General features: G+C 43.7%; 1 pseudogene; it reads right to left on the reverse strand.

Annotated features, from left to right (window-relative positions):
• Positions 1–5,017: 5,017 nt before the first annotated feature.
• On the reverse strand, positions 5,018–5,879 carry LOC110564063 (large ribosomal subunit protein uL10-like; annotated as a pseudogene).
• Between the last annotated feature and the right edge of the window lie 2,930 nt (positions 5,880–8,809).

The following is an 8,809-nucleotide window of genomic DNA, read 5'->3' on the forward strand; positions in this document are numbered from 1 at the left end:
TCCCTAGCCCATTGCTACAGGGCAGAAGATGAAAACAAAGTCGTTTCGCCTCAGGGAAAGGCACAGAAAAACCTCATTCCTTGTACTGCTCTCACACACATACCCCTCTCCAGCCTTCCAGTCCAACACGGCAAGCTTAACTCACATCCCCACCTTTATTAATCTAGGTAATTTGGATAATGCACAATGAACTATTTTTAAAACACAATCCAGTGACATTGACACGTTCACAGTGTTTTACGACAATTGCCGCAGTCTAATTCCAAAACGTTTATTTCATCACACCCTAAAAATCAGGCAATCACTCTAGATCCCACAGCCACAGGCAGCCATTCACAGAGTCTATAAAGCTAGGTAAGGATCTGGCTATTCCGCTTAAATAAAATCATATAAATATCATCTTTATGTCTCGCTTCTTCCACGTAATCCAGAATTTTCAAAATCCACTCATGTTACGGCTTTTAAGTGTTAAATAGTATTCCACAGCATAGATGCGCTGTGTTTGGGCAATTCATTCATCTGTTTGCTAGGTGCCCGTTAGCTCCACCTTCCACTGCTGCTGTTTCATATTTGCACACTAGCTGTTCTCTCTACCCACAGTGCTCTCGTCGTCAGTCTCTGCAGCAAGGCTCTCGCAGCAAGGCTCTCAGCAGCACTGTCATCTCTTCAGCTCATTCTTCCACAGCCACATCGCCAATGGCTTTCCATTCCCCAGCCACCAAGCTCTTCAGCCAGGCACCTCTCACTGTCTGCTGTCATATGCTTTGCCTGAATATGGGCTTCCCCACTAGAGAAGTGACAGGGAGCTGTCCCTCATGAAAGGGATTTTTTTGCCTTGTTTTATGCACTCTATACCCTTCAACTCCTTAAAAACTTTCTAGAAAGTAGCGGATGCTTAGCAATCTGCTAAATGAACAAACAAATAGAATAAAATACTCAACACATATTTTTACAATACAGCTCTTAGCTTGGAAACATGAAGCATAGATAATGCATTTATCTGCAAAACATTCAGCATTGGAGCATATACTAAATTTATGTCAGTTTTTCTAAGTGAATTGTCTTGATTCCCTTACCTATATTTAGCATCCAAAGTGTGACCAACAACTGTTTTTCTTCTCAAGACTTCCAACAAAGCATTATAGCAGATTTTCCCAGATTATGCCTAAATCCCTTTCCGTCAAAAGTGAACAGTCTGGCTTTCTGCTAAACAACATGCAAGTACAAAATCTGTGAATGAACCAGATAAAAGGCAAACTCCAGAAGCCTGCAAGTGCAGAGTTAGGCAATATACAGAGACACTTATCTAGGATCAAAATGTAATCAGAAAGCAAGCTAAGCAGTGTAAGGCCTGCGGTCCAGCCTAGGCAGGTTTAGAAGGGTCTTGGTGATGATAAGGTCAAAAAACAGGTTTAGACACTTAAATGGAGGTAAAGGGTAAGCAGGTGGTAAGTTCAGGAGACAAGTAGATGTAAGTTGAGCAGGGTGGTTTGGGGCCTCTCTGTGGGTGCTCAGGAAAGAAAACAGGACTGAACAAACCCCAGGGGCAAAGTGCAGCTCAACGCAAGATGACAGGCAAAGCCTGTGACTTAAGAGACAGCAGCTCACCTGGGGCTCACCATGGGAACATTACCTGCCCAGCTAGGGCAGTCTGACACTCAGCCCTGACTGCCGTAGACTTGCTGTCACCAAACTCAGCAATACTGGAGGTTGGCTCTGGGGAGGAAGAGAGGCATTAGTGATTTCCCTCAAGAGAAAAAAAAGGGCAGAGACTGATGCTGTCAATGATATAAATGTGAACAGAATTGATCCCCGGTAACAAGGGGTTCACCGTGGAGCTGTGGAGACCGGTATAGCACTGGAGACACAGGAACTGAAAGCACTGCAACAAGAGGAAAACAGTTTGGGTTGAAAATGAAAGCTGGATCAAGTCTTGGAAGGCCTGAAGGCGGTGTTAAGACTCCACTGTCAAGGCGTGGGGCAGCCACTGAGGATTTTGAGCAGCACCAGGGCCATATTTTAAGATAAATGAGTCTGGATGTATGGGCTGTAGGAAGCCTGGTGTGTGGCCCTACAGACACACCATCTCTCTACTCCGCAGTTTTCTCCATCTTTCTCTTGCTCTCAACTCTGCCTTGTCTTATTCACCAAGGACCTTGATGCTCCAAAAGGCAGTGAAGTAACGAACAGCCCAGAGTGGAAACAAACACAGCGGCAATAGGTGTGTACTTGTAACCAGGTAGATCCTGTTTCCAAAACCAACCTTCAAGTTCTTGAGAAAGATAAACTATTGCTCATGGTCAAAGTCCAGAAATTGTTACTAGCGAGCAAATGCTTGGAGGATATTTCTAAGTCTAAGAATAAAGAAAAGCAGAAAAATCACAGAGGGGGTAAAAATAAACCCTTTTAGTGATACCAAAAGAAGCGGAAGTTAATTACATGTAGGCTGATTTCTTTAAAGACCCAAGCACCAGGCCTTACTAAAAAAAAAAAAAAAACTGTCTCTTAGGCCTCCAGAAAATAAATTTTTAGCTCACAGCACGTACCTACACCATGTGCCTCCTTGGTGACGGTAGACATGGAATACCTGTCTGTCGCCCCAGTTTCTTCCTCTCCAGTTGGACTTATGCTCATGTTTCTCGTTCCTTTCAAGTGCCTGTTCTGTCCTATGCTGAGGAGACTGGAGAGCCCGGTGTTCTGGTAAACAATAACGGTGTCATTCGAACAACAGAAACAGACATCAGTAAGGACAACATTCCGTGTAGATCTGTCACGTCATCACTAGTTGCAACATGACCACGAAGTTCTGGGGCTAAAAGGGGCCCAGATAGCGAGCCTCCTGCCAGCAGCAAGAGCCTTCCTAAATACAAGCAAACGGTTCCCAGGTTTCCGCTAGAAACCCTTATTTGGAGGGATTTTATAATCCAGGGCTTGCCGTCCACTGTGGACTTCAACTTGACCCAAAAGGCCCCAGGCCTAGGAACATAATCAGTTCATTCCGACTTATAATAAAAAGGGGCAACAGCGATAAACCGCAATCGTTCACAAATGGCTTTGTTCAAAAGTGACATTTTACAAGTGGCTATTCCTCAGGTGGCCCTTCTGCCGTCAGTGCTGTGGCCATCACCATCCATCATCCGTGGAGAATTCTAGAAAGCAGGAGCAATACACACTGTAAATAACCTGTGAGGGCTCTCAGAAGGATGTGTTATTTTAAGCCAGGTAGCGACCTGATGTTTCAAAGACATGAAATCACTCTGCATATTAAGGTTTTCTTCCGCTCGGTTTTTGAAATGTGAATTTGTGCCACAAACGCAATTTGAAATGCACTTCGCAGCAGCTTCAGCCCTTTTCTGTGCTCACAGGCCCTGATCTCCTGGTGATGACTGGAGGCCACAATTAACCAACCAGCTGCCCTTGGCTAGCCTCTGCTCAGGGTGTTCAAAGTCCATCAGATGAGTCTCAACAAGTCATTATTATTGCTAAGCAACAACTGGCCAGAACTGGCCCTGGCTGAAGAAAGCAAATGCTGCTTCGGAAAGTCTAAAGAAAATAAAAACGATTATTGTGCAAAATCGCAGCCGAAGGAGGAGGAAGTGTGCAGGTGAAAACAGTAGCAATGGCAGCTAGTTTCTTTTCTTCCATATCCACAAATGAGAAACTCAGATATGCAACCTTGACATGTGTCAGTCAAACTGATAAAGGGGTGCTTAATCTACACATATTGCTTAATAATTTACACACATTCACAAGTATGAAAACTCAGGAAACAACTGCCATCTAATGATGTTTGTAAGTTAGTTGTAAAGAAGCAGATACACATGAAACTGTGCCAGAGGAAGGAGAATAATTCAAGGTAAGAGTTGAAAAGGAGAAAAGGGGGTAATGAGGAGGATGAGGGAGACTGTCACTGACTACTATGGGCAGAAAAGGGGTGCATTCCTAATGAGCACATCCATGTTAGAGAGGGCTAACAGGGACACTCTCATGGACTAGGAATAATGCTGAGTCTTATATCCATACAGCACTCATGTAAGCACAAAAAGAAAAAAAAAATCATTATGTTCCTGAACCTCTCTCCCTTCTCCTTCGGGGTGATCATCCAGCAGGTATTTGACAATGACAGCATTTATACTCCAAAAAGTACTTGGCATCACAGGATGTTCAGGTAAAAAGCTCTTTGATACCCTGACTGGCTCTGCTCCAGATCTATGGATAAGAAGCAGGATTTAGCAAGTTGCCTAGATGATTCTGACACGCATCCACATCCCCTGAGTACTACTATACACTTTGCCAGAGAGACAGAAGGGAATAGGGAGAGCCAGGTCACCCTCTAGCCCAGTCACTTTTTGGGGGGGACATGCCAAGTCATTGCATTTGATCCTGCCTCAATTTCCTCATCTGTGGAGAATGGTGGACTGGGTATGACCATTGTAGTCTCCTAACAGAAGGCTTTTAGTTCATTAAAAACTCACATGAAGCCTCCACATGTGAAGTCCATGTAAAAGTACTCAGAGTTCCTCCATAAAGCACATCTTAGGGACAGCATGAGATGGCTGAATGCGTCTGTGTGATGGCTGAATGCGTCTGTGTGATGGCTGAATGCGTCTGTGTGATGGCTGAATGCGTCTGTGACACGGGAAGTGTGAGCAGAGAAGGCAAAGATTGTAACCTTCTCCACCAGGGCTCAGTGCTTGCCTCTAGGAAATCCTTGGGAATCAGCATTTCTCAGTCATGCTTGTGCAGTAGACAGAACCACTTTGGGGAGCTCTTCAAATTCCAAGCCACTACACTGAACCTCAAATGGGTTAAACAGGGATCTCCAGTCTAAATCTAGCCTGGGAATCATCCTCAAATCCTTGGTTGATATGACAGAGGCTAAATCTGGGATGACTTTTTTGTCTGGGGAAACTTGTGAGGCCAGTGACTACAGACTACACATAGCCAGGGTCATGTACCCAGAGGTAGGCAAACAAGAAAACCCACTGTCCTCCTCTTAAGAGAAGTAATCCTTTATTTATATGTTTCTCAAGCCCCTATCTTCCTCTGATTCCTCAGTCTTCCTTGGATACAGCACTGAGTGAGGCTGCAAAGTAGTAGTGGCGGTGGCAGCCACAGGGGCAACCACGGCAAATGTAGATGGATCAGCCAGGAAGGCCTCGACCTTCTCAGAAAGTGGGAAGGTGTACTTAGTCTCCACAGACAAAGCCGGGACTCACTTGTGTCTACTGATGATAGGGCGTGGCATGGAGGCAACAGGGGGGTAACCGATCTGCAGACAGACACTGGCAACATCTCAGACACCTGCTAAGAAGCGGAAGTGCAGAGTTGGCTCTGTGATGTCAAGCACTTCCGGGTTACATGCTGCCCTTGTTAAATACCTGCTGGTTGCCTCTCAAAGGAGAAAAGAGAAATGTTTCAGCAGTGTGGCTTCACTGGCTACTACTTTGTCTCCAGTTTTTATCAGCTGCACATCACTCAGAATGTCGATAGTACCTCGGAAGAATGAGGTCTTCTCAGGCCCCAGACCAGTGTTCTGGGCTCGCCCAGTGACCTCACAGGGGATGGTAACACAGCACAGCTGTAGCCGACACGTTATTGGCCAGCAGTATTTCCCTAATCGCAGTGAGGCACTCCTGGCAGCAGTGTCTCCAGGGCTGGGCTGTTCTCCAGATGCTGCAGATGGCCTTGCCCATCGTGATGTTCTTGCCCATCAAGCTCCACAGCCTTCCTTCGCAGGGACACGGGGATCTGCTCCATCTGCTCGGAGACCGCATTGTCTGCCCCCACAATGAAGCATTCTGGGTCCTCATACAAAGTTGGATGACCTTAAGGAAGCAGTTGGACTTCCAGGTCGCCCTGTCTTCCTTGGGTATCATGGCAGTGCATCAGGGATCGACACACACGGTTTAAAGATGATGTCACTGTAATGAGGACACCTGGCTGGAGAAACGGAACCCCTTATTTTAAACTTGATCTTCCGATCAAGACATTATACGTTTTCTTAAAACTCATTAAGTCTAGTATATATTTAAGTTTTTATATATGTATATATAATATATATTTAAAATATATTTATATACTTAAGTTTTATATTTAAGGTTTTTAAAAACTTATTAAGTCTAGTACATATTTATTGCACTTTTAAGTAGCCTTTGAGCTTAATAAAGTAACACACGCTGTGAGCTGTGATGACTATGGGCTGTCTGGCTCAGACTCACTTTGAAAAGCAATTTCAATGTGCTCTGAGTCCACCCTTGTTGTTGACACATCTGTTGTGTCCTGTTTATTCCCCTAGCAGGTGCCACCAACACATATATTCAGGATTGCAATCAAGAAGGTGCCCACTGGATTCCAAAATGTGAGATGAAATGAGAAGAAATAAGAGGGAGAGGCAGAGGAGCTTAATTCCTAAGCATCTTCCAAGGGTTATCTTTTATTAATCCTGTAGTGCCCATTGATATGTTAATTAAGACAGAAAAATCTTAGACTTGGATTGGATAAGATCCAAGACATTTTAAAAATCAGTATTTCAGAAGAGAAGCAGACAAAATAATTTCTGAAAGAATTAGCATTCTACAAAATCTTGCCATGCAGCTCTGCTAGAAGCTTTAGTTTCCCTGAGGTATATGTAGCCCAGCTGTCTGGAGCAGTATGGACCAGTGCAGACCACCACTCCATCAAAGCAGCCTGTACTGTTTCCAAAGCTTCCTCTAGATTCACTGGCCTATTCCCAAACATTGAGACCTTTTCTGTTATTTTCTTTTGATTCTGTTTCTTGAGATAGGATCTTTCTATATAGCCCATTGGCTGTTCTCTTTGTAGAACAGTCTGGCCTCCAACTTACAACAGTTCTTCCTCTGCCTCCAGGGTTGAGGGGTTACAGACTCATCCTACCAACTGTCAAATAAGAACATCTAATTCCAAAATGGAAGGTCTCATTGTTGCTGTTGTCCATATTAAAAAGTTGTGAAATTTCAACTGAATCTGCCCCATTTAAAGATGGTGATGTTTAGCATTCTAAATTTGGTTCCTAATTGTGATTGGAAGCTAAGTAAGCCATGACTTTTCTTCATAAGAGGTCAGAATTGATACAGAATCATATGAAACAACCCAGGAAACAACTCAGAAAGTCACATTCACAGATCCCCGTGCAATGAGTTGGGGTCTCTGCCTAAGCTGTAGCAGGCATTAGGACACAAACAAGGCAAGTGGCGCAGTGATTATTCTTGCCACAGTTGTATTCTTTTCACTACAAGATGCTTTCTTCCTGGTTTAACCAGATAGGTGTGTTCAAACAAGAGCCTTGAAGGAAGGTGAAAACTGCCAGCTGGGAATGGAAGTGCACGCCTTTAATCCCAGCACGTGGGAGACAGAGGAAGGAGGATACCTGTGAAGTTGAGGCCAGCCTGGTTTTCACAGTAATTCCAGGACAGAGAGAGCACTACATAGTGAGACTGTCACAGAAACAAAACAAAAACCTGAAGTGCTGTCAGCCAGGCTCAATCTTGTATTTTAAGCTTAATCCAATAATCTGCAGTTTTGTAAAACTGATGGGTGAAAGGGTAGACACATACTTAGTTACTGGTCTCCAGTGATTTAATAACATACCGATTCCATTTTCCTTACCAGAATAGCCATAGCCATCAAAATCAATTCAGTCCTATGTTAAAGTATGAAATAAGTATGAAGACAATTAGATGGATACCAGTAGCTAATGTACAATTGAGAAGGGAGTGAGTTACCAACGTGTCTCTCAAAAACTCCTTTGGGGCTGAAGACATTAGCTGGGTGTGGGAGTGTTAAGAGCACTTGTGGATCTAGCACAGGACCTAGGTTCAATTCCCAGCACCCATGTGGTGGTTCACAACCATTCATAACTCCCATTTCCAGGGGAATTTGATGCCCTATTCTGACCCCTGAAGGCGCCAAGCATGCCCATGATTGCACATGCACGCGTGCAGTCAAAACACACATTAAAAAAAAAAAGAACAAACCAATTTTTAAAAAAGAATAAAACTCATTTATAAAACACATAGTTTTATAGTAAGAGGCAGTGTGGTGTCATTAGTAATGGCTGCCTAGTTTCAAATCCCAGCTTGTTATCTCTTGCTGTCTGAGCTTAGACTACTTAGTGATTCCATACCAGCTGTGAACAGGGACAACCATGCTCTACTGCAAAGGACAGTCTGAAGACTGGATCATCATTTTAAATGAGTTTATCCATTCAAAGCACTTAGATTGGATCCTAGTACATAACATTAGTGTCATTGAGCTATTTTCTCTCACTGGTTTTATTTCGTCAAATAGAGGAAAACGGTCAGTTTTTAAGATATTACTATGGTGTCAGATTTGGGGCATTTCAACAATTCAAGAGAGGTCTGATTGCAGTCTCCTCCTTGAGTGGAAATCATTCTTTCCTAACACCAGAACACCGAAAGCACTAAGAAGTCAGGTTTTTCCATGAGCCATTTTCTGCTCTGTGTGTTTTCCCCTCCACATTTAGGTAACAAAGAAATCTCAAGCTTTTCAAGAGAAGGAAGTATAGCTTTTGGCTCTCTGATCTTTTTAACACCTAGCTGGGTATATCTCTGGATGAATGAGTGAGCATGATCAAAGCCAATCAGCATATGTAGAGACAAGTCGGAAGAACCATGGCGTTCTAATTAGCTGATGAGGCTGTGAGCCTGTAGAGAATAGTTAAAATTACAAACACATGAACCTGCTTGACAATAGATTTTTCAGCTTGTCATCATTTGGCCTCAGCGAAGTGTTTCCCTCAGTGTCCTAGGCAGTTTATCAGTCTGTA

The sequence above is a fragment of the Meriones unguiculatus genome, chromosome 2 (genome assembly GCF_030254825.1).
Source record: "Meriones unguiculatus strain TT.TT164.6M chromosome 2, Bangor_MerUng_6.1, whole genome shotgun sequence".
Taxonomy (NCBI): domain Eukaryota; kingdom Metazoa; phylum Chordata; class Mammalia; order Rodentia; family Muridae; genus Meriones; species Meriones unguiculatus.